General features: G+C 35.9%; 1 protein-coding gene across 7 annotated transcripts in view; it reads left to right on the forward strand.

The window, feature by feature from the left end:
* The first annotated feature begins 465 nt into the window (after positions 1-465).
* LOC111056971 (synaptosomal-associated protein 25) overlaps positions 466-17,527 on the forward strand; it is a 99,283-nt gene continuing 82,221 nt past the window's right edge. For 2 of the 7 annotated variants that reach the window (XM_039426026.1, XM_039426029.1), the window contains exon 1: positions 466-658. The gene's annotated coding sequence lies outside the window, so the exon portion shown is untranslated. The remainder of the gene's footprint in view (positions 659-17,527) is intronic. The other 5 variants (XM_039426025.1, XM_039426028.1, XM_039426031.1 and 2 more) reach the window with 4 other exon arrangements.

Consider the following 17,527-nt stretch of genomic DNA (forward strand, 5'->3'; position numbering starts at 1 on the left):
CCATCGGCTATTTCAAAACACTAAAGATAAGCCCATATTTTTGAGCTTTACCGTGGCTTTACTCTATAGGAGTGTAGTTTTTTGTTAGTCAATTCAAATTTCAAACATAGCTGGATGAAACCTAACCTACATCAAACGATAATGACAGAAGCCCATTATAAATTTGAATTGTATAGCTGTTTTATTCTTGTTAAAATGTATTATTTTATTGATGCACGGTTGATTAATTTGAATACTGCGCCTTTCGCGGTACCTGAGCGGCTGTTCTTTATAGTGGGTACCAACGTTACAACATTAGTGGAGGAATCAAAGCATTTTTTTCATTCTGAATAACAATATAAAAATGATGAATCAAAAAATAACTTATTACATTGTTTCAATTTAAAATCCAATCTTCCATATCCGACAGTTTCAATTAAATTTAATAAAAGGTAAACGAATCGGCCATGAACAGCTGATCATTTCCGTGCTGTAAAATCAAAGGATATGTTTCGTCTGCCAGTCTGACTTGTGTCTGTGCGTTTCGGATTTATCGTGTTGAAGCAATTTTAATACCAATTAATTTTAAATAACTAACAGTGAGTGGTTCAACACAAATAAATTACTAATTAATACTACAAGTGAATATCTTCAAACATCCTTTCACAACTTTATTGAGGTGAGTTGAAGAGAAATCCAGTTCATTGACAATTAGTGACAACGTTCTTGTTTTAAACTGTCGTTTTGTAATTCGTTAAAATTAAATTTTGATTTGAAAATTCTCCAAGTGGAGTCAATTAAATTTAAATTTGAATTCTCATATAACAAACTAACGATAACGTTAACCAGCTCCTCTGTTTACTACATTTACCTACCTTCAGCTTTCTCTGATCAATAATATGGGGCTTCTCTTTCTAAATCTGAACATCTTTAGAGCTTTGAATAGTATCGTATCAAATATTCTTAACAATTATCTTTGATTTATGCAAGTGTAATTATTTATTTTTGAATTGTAAATCTTTAAGAAATAAAACTCAGTGTAACGTACAGTACTAAATTCCTGTAAAACCCTAAACTTGATCCTATCTAACTGGATTGAGTCACGCTCAATATTCTTGGAATATGAATCTAGTAATACTTTTGCCTGGTAAATGAATCATGCAAATTTCCTCTGTTATTCAGTAATTTTATTTTTCTATCTTTATGGGGATCTGCCTAAGGAAACAATATATTGTTTGTTGAATTCATGTTGGTTATTTATGCAGATTTCATTAATGCTCGTTACTTTCCGGTTTTGAATCCTCTAGTTGTTGGGTTTTATTAATATAGTGTTAGAAATAATGAAATGCTACCTGTATATTGTAATAGGACAGAGTGACAAATCATGACAGAGTGGAATACATTTATAAACTTAGTGGAATTCATATTATAAAGTGAAAGTGGGAATTAGGCTATAGGGCAGCATTGATGCCTCTTTCACTTCTCCACCGTCTATTGTAGTAGATACGCTATCTCCTATCTGTGATTCAAAACATCAAGGCAAATCTAATTTGATATAGGCCTAAATTGTTTATTCTTGTTAATATGATGATCAATTTAATTCGCTTTTTCCACTTTACAAATAAAGATAGTATAATTGAAAAAAAAATTCGATCTTCAGGTCTATATTTTACTGTGAAGAAATTATATTTTTCTTTGATCTAATAATACATTTTTATGATTGAGATGAGATATATTGGTTGTTCATCACATTTCTAGAAAGTCTACATACAATTTGGCATATAGGCCTATTGACAATTAGTTATATTGGTAGTTCACCACATCTCTACAAAGTCTACAAAAATTTTGACAACGTTGCGGGGCTAGAAATGTATAGAGCTACCTGCTTTGACAGACAAATTTAGCTAACCTATCTTTATGAGATGCTGACTTTATAACTAAAATCTGACTAGAAATTATTCTCAATATTAAATGATTGACTGAGAAAAGAATAATTATTGTACAAGAAAAAAGTTCTGATATTATGTCTACTATTTATAGGTACTAGGCCTATTTATTATTATTTCAAATGACATAACTTACGTTTCAGAACATATAATTTAAAATCAAAGTGAAGAATAACTTGCTAGTCTACTGTTGTAAAATACGAGTATCATCCACACCCTATCACCACAATTCAGTATCATTTATTCGAAATTAACATATTTTCCTGTAAATAGTCTCAATTATACATGAATAATTAATTACATTTTTCAATGAATCTGTTATAGGTACGGATCCAACATAATATATCAATCCTGTATCCTATACACGTGATTCAGATCTATTATTCGAAATGTACTTACAGTTGTTCAATCAATGTAATAATAACTATATATAAATATTTTCATTCATCAACACTAATTATTTTTTCAACAGTCTGCAACCGCAGAAAGTAGGTAGTCATTTATTTAAAGATTGCAATTTCAAAAGTTTTTCTACTAGCTTAACAATGTATTAATGACTGATCTAATACATTAATCCTGTATTCAATACAGGTAATCCAAATCTGTTATTGGGTACGTATTCCCAGTTGTTTAATCCATATTGATAACTACTAACTGCTTTATGTATCACTCCAATCAACTCTATCATTCAATTTAATGAGTTGAACTCCTTTGTGGCTTCAACTAATCTGATGTACATTACTAAGCAGTCAATGATGATTACACATTCAAAATTGAAAACTCTATACATAGAAAATGTCCAATTTTACTGATGAAATTTTTCCGAAAGGATTTTTTAATTATTCTATTTTATTAAGGGCTTCTAGCCCTTCCTATTCCATTCCCGAATTTTGATTGCAATTTAGTCCAAAAGAGGTTACCAGTATGATTGTACTTCACATTTTAACACATTTAGAGTTATAATATTACAATATTTCACTTTACCAAATTATCACCCACTGCTTCAGAGTAAAAATTCTAATGCGTTTGAACATAGTATATTATTTTAGTATTGGTATTTGAAAGTAAAAATTTAAATCACCTTTTTAAGAAGAAATGAATTCTGGCTGAATGTATTAATCAATTTGTAGATTTGGAGATGATTGTGACTAACTTATTTCACAGGATGTGAAATTAGTGACTTTCTTTTTTTTAATCAACAGCTCCAATTTAACACTATAACTTCCAGAAACTAGGAGATAACCAAGTTCATCAATTAACAATTCGAAGTTGTATTATATATATTTGATTATAAATCAAGCAGTACCTACAATATTAAGCACTACAAACTGCTGAAAGAACTGATCGATTATTTAGAACCAGTGCAATTTTGGCACGTGATGTATTAAGATGAAGATAGTTCAGTAATCTTCTGTATTCTTATTGAATAACAATGACTAGGTTGGGCAACCGAAGTTATAAAAAAACATGGAATATCATAACAAAATATTCCCAATATCTTCCATAGTTGTGATATTGTAAATTATTTGAACGAGCGTTAGCGAATTCTCACTTTTGACTTACTGAAACCAAATGCGTTGTCAGTCAGTATGTATGTTCTACAATAACTTTAGAAAGAATTGATCAATCAGCTTCAAATTTTGAACACTTATTCTTCGAACCTTTTTACAGGTCAAGTTCGTTGTACAAAAAAATTGACTCACTCCATCGTCCTTTTTCAGGATATAAAAATAACATTGAGAATGCATAAGAAAAAATTGTTATGATTTATCATTTAATCAGCTGAATAATTTATTGCATGCAATTACTACAGTTTTTCCATTCATTCATTACATCAGCCGAGGCTATTTGGGAGCTATCATACGCGCTGACACATGATACCCCTTTATATCAACAAAATGATACGGGTTGATTTATATTAATGTGCGGTTTTCGCCATCTATTTTCTCTTGGAACTCTTTATCGAAATTATGTATCACATGACCACCTTCTCATCATAAAAAAAATCTGGTGTGGCGCACTCACACAACTTTCCTTGCCGTTATGAAAATTGATCACCTGTTACCGCGCATCTCAAGTCTACTATTCAAAGATTTGAGCCAGCTGGTGACAGGGCAATAACGCTGGAGACACACATGAGGTCTGCTATCTCTTCATAGTGAATGATTCAATAGAATCAACAATAATTTGCAATTGAATAATCACATTCTCTCGAATTTGAAGCTTATTTTCAATTTCAGGTGAAAATGTTACTGAACATTAATTGTAGAGATTTTCATGCTCAATCTACTCCACTTGATTTTTTTTTGTTTCAATTGTATCTGAAGCCTGATAATTGGGAATCTATCTGCATTGATGGGGCGGAGCTCCTGAAATTTTTACAGATATGGGACTTGTGGCAGTTGATAGAGCTTATCGATGACTATTTTAAGTATGAATTTGATCAAAATCGTTGGAGCCGTTTCCGAGAAAATCACGAAAAACCCTGTTTTTGACAAGATTTTCGCCATTTTAGCCGCCATCTTGAATTGCATTTGATCGAAATTGTTCGTGTCGGATCCTTATAGTGAAAGGACCTTAAGTTCCAAATTTCAAGTCATTCCGTTAATTGGGAGATGAGATATCGTGTAAACAGACGCACATACACTCATACACACACACACACATACAGACCAATACCCAAAAACCAGTTTTTTGGACTCAGGGGACCTTGAAACGTATAGAAATACCTTAATTTTTTTCGGAAAGCAATACTTTCCTTACCTATGGTAATAGGGCAAGGAAAGTAAAAAGAATTAGATTCATATGTGGGTCAAAGATGTTTAAGCGACAGATTAATATTTTGAAGAGTAATTTTTCATTTTAAATAGGATCCCCAATGAAACCTAATGTCAAATCTATCTTGTGAGAGAAATATTTAGCTGTTTTCAAAATTCTCATCAAATGTGTATAGTTAAAAGTTGCGGGTCTCAAAGATTACAATATAACAGCTCTCGAGCGAGTTCTTTAACCCAGGGAGTCACTAGTATCTATTCATTCAAGTATCCATGCTACAAAATTGAAGAACAAATGACGATCAGTTGCAAGTCCTTCCTCTGTGGCTACCAATTGATTGACAAGCAGGTATGCCTATTGTTGTTGTCAATGTCATTCAATATCCGGCGTTGTCATTGAAGAGTGGAATTGAATTCCGCTGCAAAATTATTGAAGCTTTCTCCTCTCCTCCAATTGACTCAATTAATGATTAATCGTTCTGCCAATACTGGTTTACCATTCTCTATTTTATTGGAACTTGTGAAACTTTTGCAGTAAAAATTGTTTGGGAATTTGAGTGAGTGAAATGTAAGTTATTCTTCTAATTTAGAACTATTATCAAATTTATAATAACTTGTGTCTGCCGAGTGATAATTTATTTATTTTTAGGCGAAAAATTATTCCATTGAAGAGAAGAGAATTCAATACAGCTTCTCCTCTACATAATAGGACATCTAAATTTTTTGAAACAACTCGTTAAGCCTACTTCGAATGCAGAAAATAATCACATGAACAGTATCCATAGTTACTATTTCAGTATATATGGTCCTTGTTTCCACTTGAAACACAATTTCCATTTGGTGAAAACTCTGCTGTTTTTCAATTTGCCAGACCGCTGAGTGCAGTTTTCCGTCTCATGGAGATGGGCTTTCTGACAAAAACAGACGCTTTTAATTTTTACTGCTTTCTAGATTGCTTCTATGCTCAAGCTCTCAGTTGCTGTTGAAATGCTGGCAGTTGACTGGACTTGAATTTAATTTCATCCTTTTAGTTTTCATTAATTTAATTCTTTTTTTGTTGCTAGACTTGGAATTTTATCCGTCCTTGTTTGTTAGTGGTCGATCTATTCATTCACATACTGTTTCTCTTCACTTTGCTCTTTATTAATGTCACTCTGCTATTTATTAAAATAAATTAATTCATTAATTCACTCAATACTAGTTTTTCGAAACACTACACTGTAATAAATTTCTGATTAACTTATGTATTCTATTGTTAACATTCTACAATATTTGAAGGCTTAACCACAAATGAAAGAAAATAACTTTTCCTTCTTCTGTGGCTTAACACTTTTCTTTCCTCTGTAACTAATTTTCTAATTTCCTTCATATTTTTATGATTTTCCCTTCTGCTTATGATTTCATGTACATATTTTAATCTTTTGCTGCTTATAATGTCATGTAGGCTATCATCTTTTCCTGCTTCTCATTATTTCTTCTCTTTTTTCATCATCCATTGTATTTCATTCTTCTTAATTCTCTTTCCTTGAAGAGTTATCTACATTTCCTTTCCTCACCCATCTACTAACACTCATATTCCTTGAATCATCATTAGTTTTCTTTGTCGTCATATTTTTCTATATAAGGGGGATGCATAATTCAGCCCAGGACTTTTGTAATGGTGAAAGGAGGGATGATGAACATAGATGAAATGACCTAAAGTTTTAGGCGTGTTCCGAACCACCTTGTTTCTGAAGCTCTCTTTCAGTCAGTGAAGCTTGTTCAAGCAGTCAACTTTCAAACATAGGAATATCATGAACTTATCTTATCTGATCTAAGCTATCACTAATGAAGCTATCAAGCTAACTTCAGACTCAACCATTCCTCTATCAAACCTAATTCTTGTTGAATTCAGTCAAGGAATCCATAGAAAATTTTCAATTTACAATCACCAATACAATCACAATTACAATCATCAATTTACAAAAACCAATAGACCAAACATATAAAAGTGTGGTGTCCTAGCTTCGTTGTCACAGAATAAAGGACTGTTTTTTCTCTATTTTTCTCTCTACTCTTGTCCCTATTGTCTTTATTTTATTGTCCCAAGATCATTCCATTCTCTTGTTTACTATCTTCTTGTGCATGATCCTCTAATTTCATTTTCTTGTTCTGTATTCATTCCTCAACTTGTTCTTTCCGCTGTCCTCTCTTCTCTTGTCTTCATTTATTTCATTTCCTCTTACCACTTCTCTTCCTTTTTCTCATACTTCTCCTCCTCCTCCTCCTCCTCCTCCTCCTCCATCTCCTTTTTATTTTTCATCCCCTTCTCCTCTTATCTTTATTTCCCACCTCCTCCTCTTCATTTTCCTACTCTTCCTTTTCATTCTATCTTTCCCCATTATCATCCTCCCCTTCTCCTCTTCCATTTCTTCTTCTCTTTTTTCAACTTCTCCTTGTACGTCAATCTCCCTCTCCCCCTACATCTCTATCATCATAATCTTCTCTTCTATTCTTTTTTCACCTTCTCCTTCAACTTCAATCTCCCTCTCCCCCTACACCTCTATCATCATAATCTTCTCTTCTATTTCCATTTCTCGGCTTTTCCTTTCCTTCCTTGTTTTTCTTCTCTCACTGTTACCGCTGCTTATTTCCCTCCTGTTCTTCGTTATCATCTGTCCATTCTTGTCTGACCAATGTGTTGTGACGTTGTGTGTGCAGCACCAAGGGACCACCGAAGGACTGTTCTGTTCGTGTCCCAGATATACAGAGCTGTGCACTGCTGTCGCGATCGATAAGAGTCTGCTCACAGGCGTCCAGACCCTCTTCTTCTCCTGGACTTCCTCCACCACCTCCTCCTCCTCCTCCTCCTCCTTTTCCATCTCCTCTTCTACCTCCTCCACCAACTCTTCCTCCTCCTCCACCACCACCTCCTCCTCCTTCACCTCCTCCTCCTCTTCCATCTCCTCTTCTACTTCCTCCATCACCTCTTTTTCTCCTCCTCCTCCTCCTCCTCCTCCTCTTCTTTCTCTCCCTCCTTCTCGTTTACCTCCTCCACACCTTCCTCCTTGCTCTTCCAAACCTCCCTCCTCTTCCTACCACTTTCCTACATCCACCTCCTACCTCAATCCTCTTCCTCTTGTACCTTTTCTACAATCCTCCATTTTCCTTCAAGCGTCTCATAATTCTATCTCCTATTCCTCCTTTTGTACTCCCACTTCTCTTCTTCTCACTCCTCTACTTCTACTTCTACTCTCCTTCCTCCTCATTCTAATCACCTCTTTCACCTCACTCCAGCTTCTCTTTCTCATCCTACCTCAATAAGCTTCCTCTTGTATATTAAGACTATATCCCGCGCTTATTGTATCTCCCATCTCTCTTCAAACATCTCATCATTCCTTCTTCTGCTACTCGTCCTTCTATCTCCCTTCCTCCCCTTTTCCCAATCATCATCATAGTGCTGCTCTCTTAACTTTCTTCCTCTTTATCCTCTTCACTCGATCCATTATTTCTCTTCAAACGTCTCACTATTTCATTCCTGATTCTCCTTTTTCTCTCCACCTTTCTCAATTATTGTTATTTTTCATGTTGCTCTCCCATTTTATTTGGAATCAAGCCTATTCGTTCAAAGTCCGGGGGAACATTGTGTACCGGAACATATATTGTTACAAAAACAGCACTAAGTGTAAGTGTCCGGTACAACATGAATGGAAATATTCTTCCCATGAATTCTAATGGGATTCTTCATACTCGCTCGGCCGGGCTGAATGGGAATAGCCTCATTTGGACTCATGGGAAGAATGTTTTCACTAAACCGGGCACTTGCAGTGATACTGATATGTGGGAGTCTGCTCAATGTGTGACCACTCCAACATAAACCGATGGTATTCTATTTCTACTCGATTTGTGATCAGTCACATTAATGAAACCATTGCTGGTATTTTATTTTTCGCCCAATGTGTGCGACCTCGCATAAGAACCAATGCTATTTCATCTATGGCCCCTGAGTGAACACTCCCATAAGAACCAATAATGTTATTCTATCTCTGGCCCATGAGTGAACACTCCCATAAGAACCAATGTTATTCTATCTCTGGCCCTTGAGTGAACACTCCCATAAGAACCAATGTTCTTCTATCACTGGCCCCTGAGTGAACACTCCCATAAGAACCAATGTTTTTCTTCTCTCACTGTTACCGCTGCTTATTTCCCTCCTGTTCTTCGTTATCATCTGTCCATTCTTGTCTGACCAATGTGTTGTGACAGTGTGCAGCACCAAGGGACCACCGAAGGACTGTTCTGTTCGTGTCCCAGATATACAGAGCTGTGCACTGCTGTCGCGATCGATAAGAGTCTGCTCACAGGCGTCCAGACCCTCTTCTTCTCCTGGACTTCCTCCACCACCTCCTCCTCCTCCTCCTCCTCCTTTTCCATCTCCTCTTCTACCTCCTCCACCAACTCTTCCTCCTCCTCCACCACCACCTCCTCCTCCTTCACCTCCTCCTCCTCCTCCTTTTCCATCTCCTCTTCTACTTCCTCCATCACCTCTTTTTCTCCTCCTCCTCCTCCTCCTCCTCCTCTTCTTTCTCTCCCTCCTTCTCGTTTACCTCCTCCACACCTTCCTCTTTGCTCTTCCAAACCTCCCTCCTCTTCCTACCACTTTCCTACATCCACCTCCTACCTCAATCCTCTTCCTCTTGTACCTTTTCTACAATCCTCCATTTTCCTTCAAGCGTCTCATAATTCTATCTCCTATTCCTCCTTTTGTACTCCTACTTCTCTTCTTCTCACTCCTCTACTCCTACTTCTACTCTCCTTCCTCCTCATTCTAATCACCTCTTTCACCTCACTCCAGCTTCTCTTTCTCATCCTACCTCAATAAGCTTCCTCTTGTATATTACTATATCCCGCGCTTATTGTATCTCCCATCTCTCTTCAAACATCTCATCATTCCTTCTTCTGCTACTCGTCCTTCTATCTCCCTTCCTCCCCTTTTCCCAATCATCATCATAGTGCTGCTCTCTTAACTTTCTTCCTCTTTATCCTCTTCACTCGATCCATTATTTCTCTTCAAACGTCTCACTATTTCATTCCTGATTCTCCTTTTTCTCTCCACCTTTCCCAATTATTGTAATTTTCATCTTGCTCTCCCATTTTATTTGGAATCAAGCCTATTCGTTCAAAGTCCGGGGGGAACATTGTGTACCGGAACATATATTGTTACAAAAACAGCACCAAGTGTAAGTGTCCGGTACAACATGAATGGAAATATTCTTCCCATGAATTCTAATGGGATTCTTCATACTCGCTCGGCCGGGCTGAATGGGAATAGCCTCATTTGGACTCATGGGAAGAATGTTTTCACTAAACCGGACACTTGCAGTGATACTGATATGTGGGAGTCTGCTCCCACAGCCGTTCTATTTCTGCTCAATGTGTGACCACTCCAACATGAACCGATGCTATTTTATTTCTACTCGATTTGTGATCAGTCACATTAATGAAACCAATGCTGGTATTTTATTTTTCGCCCAATGTGTGCATACTCGCATAAGAACCAATGCTATTTCATCTATGGCCCTTGAGTGAACACTCCCATAAGAACCAATAATTTTATTCTATTTCTTGCCCATGAGTGAACACTCCCATAAGACTAAATGTTATTCTATCTCTGGCCCATGAGTAAACACTCCCATAAGAATCAATGTTCTTCTTCTTCTGGTTCCTTCTCTTATCGGAGGTTGGAAATCATCACGGCAATTTTAACTTTATTGATTGCAGCCTTGAATAGTTCCCTTGAGTTGCAGCCATACCATTCTCTTAAATTAAGCAGCCAGGATATCCTTCTTCTCCCCACACTCCTCTTTCCCATGATCCTTCCTTGCAATATAAGTCTCAACAGCTCATACTTTTCACCTCTCATTACATGGCCCAAATATTGGGTGGTAATAATCAATGTTATTCTATCCCAATTAACACTCCTTAAGGACCATTGGTTTTCTATTTGTTCTCAGCAAAAATTCATTGGAAAGCAGGATGAGTTTTTGCTACTCCGAAATAGCATAGGCCTATTATTGCTTGGTATCGAATTGTTCACACATTGGACCAGAGTACAATACCGTAGTCATTGCTCCAAAGACAATGAAGTTGGACAATCTAATATATTATCATCTAATACATTTTCATTCATGAAAACTCTTCATCGATCTCTACAGACCATCTATCCCTATTATATTTGGTTGGACGAATCTCAATCCCGGGACAGAACAATGCTCATCACGTATGATTAGCTGATTGAAGTTATTCGATCTCTGTTGATGAAACCCCGCAAAAACGTAGTGGTGAGAGAGAGACAGCAGACAGGGAACTAGGAGACAGAGAAGGACTAGAAATGAGATCCATTCCAAACTGTCAGCATCGATTGAATGGGAAGCATTAATGCTATCTAAAAGGAATGCTGACAGTTGATGGTGAATCTCGCCATAGAAGTGATTAATTACAGAGAGTGATGCTCCAAATACCGCAAAACCAACAAACAGTCAGTCAGGCGCTCAGAAACGTTTCGATCAGTTGGCGTTGTTTACACCGCATTGTGCAATGCCTTGATAAAGGACCTGTGAAACTGCATTGGTGTTAACGTCAACATTGTTAAGGTAGACATTGCCGAAGAAGATCACACTGTTAAGTGTTACTCTGCATTGGTGTGAAGGTAGACACATAAGTTAGAGGTGTTATTGTAATTGTGCACATAGAGGAGATATTCATTGTGATAGGCTACACATTGTAATGATACAAATTGTAGAGGTTACACATTGCAAAGGTATACAAATTTTTAAGATACAAATTATAAAGGAACAAGTTGTAAATCCTACACATTGTAAAGGAACTGTTAAAACTGTACATGTTCTTATTGTTAGTGTAAAAATTTTGATGGCACTCATTGACAAAAATTGTGTACTCATTGTGTTTGTAATGATTGTAAACATGCTTTACAAACTACTGAGTTGACTCTTCTCCATTTCAATTCATTTTTGTAGTCTGAGAATATATGAAAAACCTATTGTCACATCAAGATATTGACCGAGGTGCACAATTACCACCTGAATATGCCAAAATTGTTCAGGTTTCCTTCAGGTGAATATAATATTGTGAAGGCTACAATAATGACACCTTGATCTAATCTCTTCGCGTGTTCTATAACTCAAATAATCTTCCACATTTCCACTGATTATTGTTTTTATTACTCATTGGCCGAAAAACTGATCATATCAATAGTTTCCGATTCATATATCGATGAACCAATAAAATCGTGATCTATCCAGAAGGGGTGACTGACATCAAACTTCTTAGCACGAATGATTTTTCATGTTTCCAGTAAAATTTTCAGCGCGCTGATTTGCGTGTCGTCTTTTCACCCTGCTAAACCCTGATCGCACTCTTTCTCTTCCTCTCTCTCTCTTCCAATCATCTTCCTCTTTACCTCATGTACTTCCCCTTTCTCTCACTCCTTCTCCACCATTTTCATCTTCCCCTTATCAACTTCCCTTTCCAATAATTTTCCTCTTTCTCCCTCTTCCATTCCATTACCATTGTGTCTCTCGGATTCACTTCCGCTTTCCACAATTCTCCTAATTTTCTTCTCTCCATCTTCTCTCTCCTCTCTTTCCCTGAATCTCCCATTCTCCTTCTCATCCTCCCGATTCTCCCCCGGCACTAAAGTTTGCAAGTTTGCACTGGAAATCAATAGCTATTCATAGTACTGGTTCGTCCCCCACCCCTCACCTTCACAGTGCACTGTCAATGCTCTCCATGGCTGTTTTTGTTGAACGAAAATTGAAAGTGGCCTCTTCCTGTTCTCACGTTCAATTTAGAAAGCTAATTCGTTTACAACTTATTCATATCGGGATGTCTCTCGGTTTTTCTGTCTCCTGAAATAGAAAAGTTTATTTTTGTGCACATGTTCTTTGTTCAGTTGGGAAAAAGACATTTTTCCTACAGTCATTCAGATCCTTTATGATTTTCATTTCTCTGTTCTACAAAACATGGAAAAGTAAGATATTGATGTCATATACATTTTTTTTGGCTGGTTCAAGAGAAAAATACTTCGTTTAACGGGTTTTCAATATGTACGGCATGTATTCTATTTGAATTCACATTGAGAATACATTCGAATTCAGTTGAAAACTTTTGCTGTTCCCATTCCTTCTTAAATGCACTCTACTTTCAAGCCTTCTTTTTTCATTCTTGTTCATTTCATAAAAGAATTCTTGATGGGAAATAAGAAGTAATTTAGATCGAGAACTCTATGACTTCCATTTGTTGGTCTTGAAACATCTGTTTATATTAACTTTAAAACTTTTTGAAACAATTGTTGTATAAAGATTGTTGTGATCTCTAGCATTTTTCAATTTCTTGTTCTATCTAGTTTGGAACTTCTACAAGAACTTCATTTCTACAATTCAAAATCGAGAAGGAATTTGTTTCTTACTATGGAGATTTTCACTCTTATTCATTCATTCGTCTCCAAGCTTTATCGAGTTGGGTTGATATGTTTAATTTTCCCAATAACCAGGCATAACGAGAACAAAATGATTTCCTTTCAGAATAATTATAAAATGTCCAACAAATCTCCTCTATCTTCTTCATCACCTTTTAAATTCATCGCCTTTTAAAAGAATCAAAATCTTTCAAGTAATCATTAAAATACATAGAAACTCCATATGTCAACAAAATTCCAGAGGGTTACACATCATCAATCATAGTTACCTCCTAAAAATCAACCTCCAAAAATCGAAAACCAAATAAGTTGAAACATGCTTCTTCATAACAGATACGTATCCGTATCCATCTCAGTGAGAGGTGTGTCTAACGTATTTACCCTAAGGCTAGGCAGGCACACACCAGAAGATAAGACGACATGATCGGACACGTTTAGTCACAATACTTCACATTGTTGCTTATGAAGACTTGTCTAATTTCAATGACTAACCAGTGTGAGTTGCGTCATAAGCAACAATGTGAAGTATTGTGACTAAACGTGTCTGATCATGTCTTGTCTTGTCTTCACTAACTGGTGTGTGAATCGTCTCAATATAAATTTGTATAGGAGTACTATTTCAAACTATTGTCATTTTCTACGTAGGCCACTTAGGGTACTCTCAATCGTCCAATAGGAACTTTCATATGACAACTTTATTAAACTACTAGCTGGCCTGGCGAACTTCGTACCGCCAAATAGTTAATGCATCTCATGACAAACATTAGCTGGATGCACATCTGAGGAGGCGCGATGCGGCAACTTTCAAGAAGCACCGTCCAAGAATATTTCCCATACCATTATCTAGGCCTACTAAACTTCAAACATGCTATCAAAAGGAAACAAACGCTTTTATTTACTCCAATCAATTATTTTTGTATTATTATGCATAATATTATTATTTATTTATTTATTTATTTATTTATTCAAGGTGATACACATACTATAATTAGGAAAGAAAAACAGGCAATTGCCCAAAACTTCTTCAGTTCCTGGATTTTCACATATTAAAAATAGTCCAAACAATTAGGTTAAGTTCAAATTTTGATTTCTGCCAAAGTTTCCGCACCATCCGAGGAAGATAACACAGATATAAAATTGATTTTGAATTTCACAATGTTGATATAAAGCCGAAAAACAATAATCAATCCGAAATTCGATTAAATTAATTGAAATAAATAATTAACTGCAAAATAAATAATTTACTAGAAATCAATTAATTCTAAACACCGAAGACAGCACAATTATTCAAAACAAAGCAATGTCTTTAACCTGAGGCCGCACTGCTGGATGGTTACACACAGAACAGTCATTATGAAAACACTAATGTTTTAGCTTAGTTCAGCTTATTGTACAGTTTGTAACTTTGGATGCTATTATTCATATTATACAAATTATTAATTTTAATGGATGATTTTCCAACTGCAAAATAAATAATTTACTATAAATCAATTAATTCTAAACACCGAAGACAGCACAATTTTTCAAAACAAAGCAATGTCTTTAACCTGAGGCCGCACTGCTGGATGGTTAGACACAGAACAGTCATTTTGTTTTTAGTCGGGGCGTTTAGAATAAAATACATGGGCAGTTATGGAGCAGCACATACTCTTGTCTATTACATAGACCAGTGTTATAGTTCTATAACTGGTCTAAGGTCTACTATCTACCGACGGCTGTTGGATGACGCAATGATTATAACAGCTGATTTTTATTTCTGTGTGTGGCTAGCTCACAAATCTTCTCCCATAAGGATTAAATAAATGTAAACTTTGAAGGAACGTGTCCTGAAGTCGGATTATAAATTTGATAGACCATAAACCTGGTCTTGAAGAACATAACAAACACAACTAAAAAAATCATCAAATTCGGTTGACACAAAAAGTTATTGAATGTCAAAATTTGAGGCTCGATTTTTACTTTCCTTGCCCTATTACCATAGGTAAGGAAAGCATTGCTTTCCGAAAAAATTAAGGTACCCAAATTTCTAAATTTCTATACGTTTCAAGGTCCCCTGAGTCCAAAAAAGTGGTTTTTGGGTATTGGTATTGGTGTGTGTGTGTGTGGTGTGTGTGTGTGTGTGGTGTGTGTGTGTGTGTGTGTGTGGTGTGTGTGTGTGTGTGTGTGTGTGTATGAGTGTATGTGCGTCTGTGTACACGATATCTCATCTCCCAATTAACGGAATGACTTGAAATTTGGAACACTTAAGGTCCTCACGATATAAGTATCCGACACGAACAACTTCCATCAAAGAATAATTTATAATAATACGTTTTAAGGGAAAAAATCAAGTACAAAAAAATTTGATTGAACCGGGATTCGAACCGAGGAACATTCGCTCCAAAGTCGAGAACTTACCGCTAGACCATGACTGAGCTCTAAATCTGATGTCTTGTAACAACGTTATAACCTCCTTATAAACAAACACATTTTAAAACAACAATGAACAATGTATGCCACATGAAACTTCATGTCCCATGAAAGGAATTTATACATTAATTCTGAAAAATCTAGAAGGAAAATTGAAATTTGGGCTTCGAGGTGCACGAGATTGATATTTTTAGAATCTATGCGAAAAATTTGGAGATCTAAATCATTCCCGTTTTTCCGGTATGCAATCCACAATTTGACATGTTTTGATGCGAACAAGCACATCCCTACTCTCTCTTATTATATAGATTTGTCATTCGTTAATCTTTCCCATGAAACCATCTGAACCATTTAGAAGAATATGTTTGGGAATTACACGAGAGTCCAAAGCTTATTGAAGCTTCTTCCAGTCAGCGAGTGAATAAGATAGTCTTTTTCTAGATTCCAGGTCAAGGAAGGGAAAGTCTTTATTTATTGTGTTGAGTTTCCTCTCAGTCTCTGGAGTCTGGCTGAAGTCCAATTGTGGGCTTCCACTTAACAAGTAGCCAAACTACTTTGTAGTTGTGACTGTATTTTTTGTAATATATGTTCCATTGACCCATTTCCAGTAGAATCTTCCACGGGCTGGAAAAACAATCTTCTCTCACCACCCGTTGTGTTGTCTAGAATTATGAATGAGTTTACCAAGTTTGAACTGCAATTTAACTGTCGTTAGGCGTCGTTATTTGTTTTGAATTTGAAACACTTTTCTCATACTTCAAATAATGCATAAATGTGGCTTCAAAATGGCCAAATTTAATTGTATGGTATATTTTCAACCAGTTGCATCTGCAAGATCAATTCGATATTGATATGAGTTGATGAGATGAGTTCGATTCTGTTCGATAGTCGACGACCATTTTCTGTATGGACTCTACCACTATATTTGTATGCACCGACCTAGGAAGATTGACTACATTGCAGGTTTAGTCGCATGATTGGAGAAAACTCATTAGGAATATTATTTAAAAAATGCATTGCAACTTAGTAAGAACAATTTAACAGCTCAACCTAGACCTATTATTACTGCGCTACTAATTCTTAGGATGGGGTATCCAACTAGAGATGACTTGATGCCGATTACCAAACATTTGAAAACGTTTTTTCTCTGATGAAATTCTCGTTTGTTACACCTTGTAGCGTAAAAACTGTGAGAGAACTAGTCACTCTCTTGTTCAATTAACCTTATAAAGTGCATGCAATTGATATCAATTCAATTCCAGCTTCACCACATACATGAATATTATCAAATTCTATTGAATCCAATCAACCAAAATGATTCACTGGAATTGAATTAGATTCTGAAGTCCGTCAAGTCGTGGAACGTCAATCATTATATTGAATTTCAATTCGTAGGATGAATTTCATATTTTATTATCATGAATTGGAAATGAATTGAAATCTACTACATAATATGTTCAGGCGTGTATGCTCGATAGCAGTTCAAACTAAGCTCAAATTAATCCAGGAATTAATCGATGTAAGGTCGCATTTATTGTAATGTGTTTCAATTGGTTCAGCTTGATGGTTTGAACTAGGACTACAATTAAACTGCTATCGAGCCTACTGGCCTCACTCGTGAAACTAAAAGAAATATTTTGAACTCCGGATAAGTGCATTCATTATGATTCATTCAAATCATTATCAACTTGAAATTTCATCAGTAAGCTACATGAATCTGCAATTAGTATTCAAAAGCTCGTATCTGATTCAGTCTGCAGTTTGATGGTTCTTTCTCAACAATGCAGAAAGAAGGACGAGTTTAACGATGCTTTAATGATGTGTAATATTAAAAACGACTGTGACGTTACTGCATACAGTAGATAGTGAGAGAGAATTTAGGTAATGGAAAGGGCGCGGTGATGAGAGGTTAAAGAGAGATAGATAGACAGAGAAGAGAGAAA

The sequence above is a fragment of the Nilaparvata lugens genome, chromosome 4 (genome assembly GCF_014356525.2).
Source record: "Nilaparvata lugens isolate BPH chromosome 4, ASM1435652v1, whole genome shotgun sequence".
Lineage (NCBI taxonomy): Eukaryota > Metazoa > Arthropoda > Insecta > Hemiptera > Delphacidae > Nilaparvata > Nilaparvata lugens.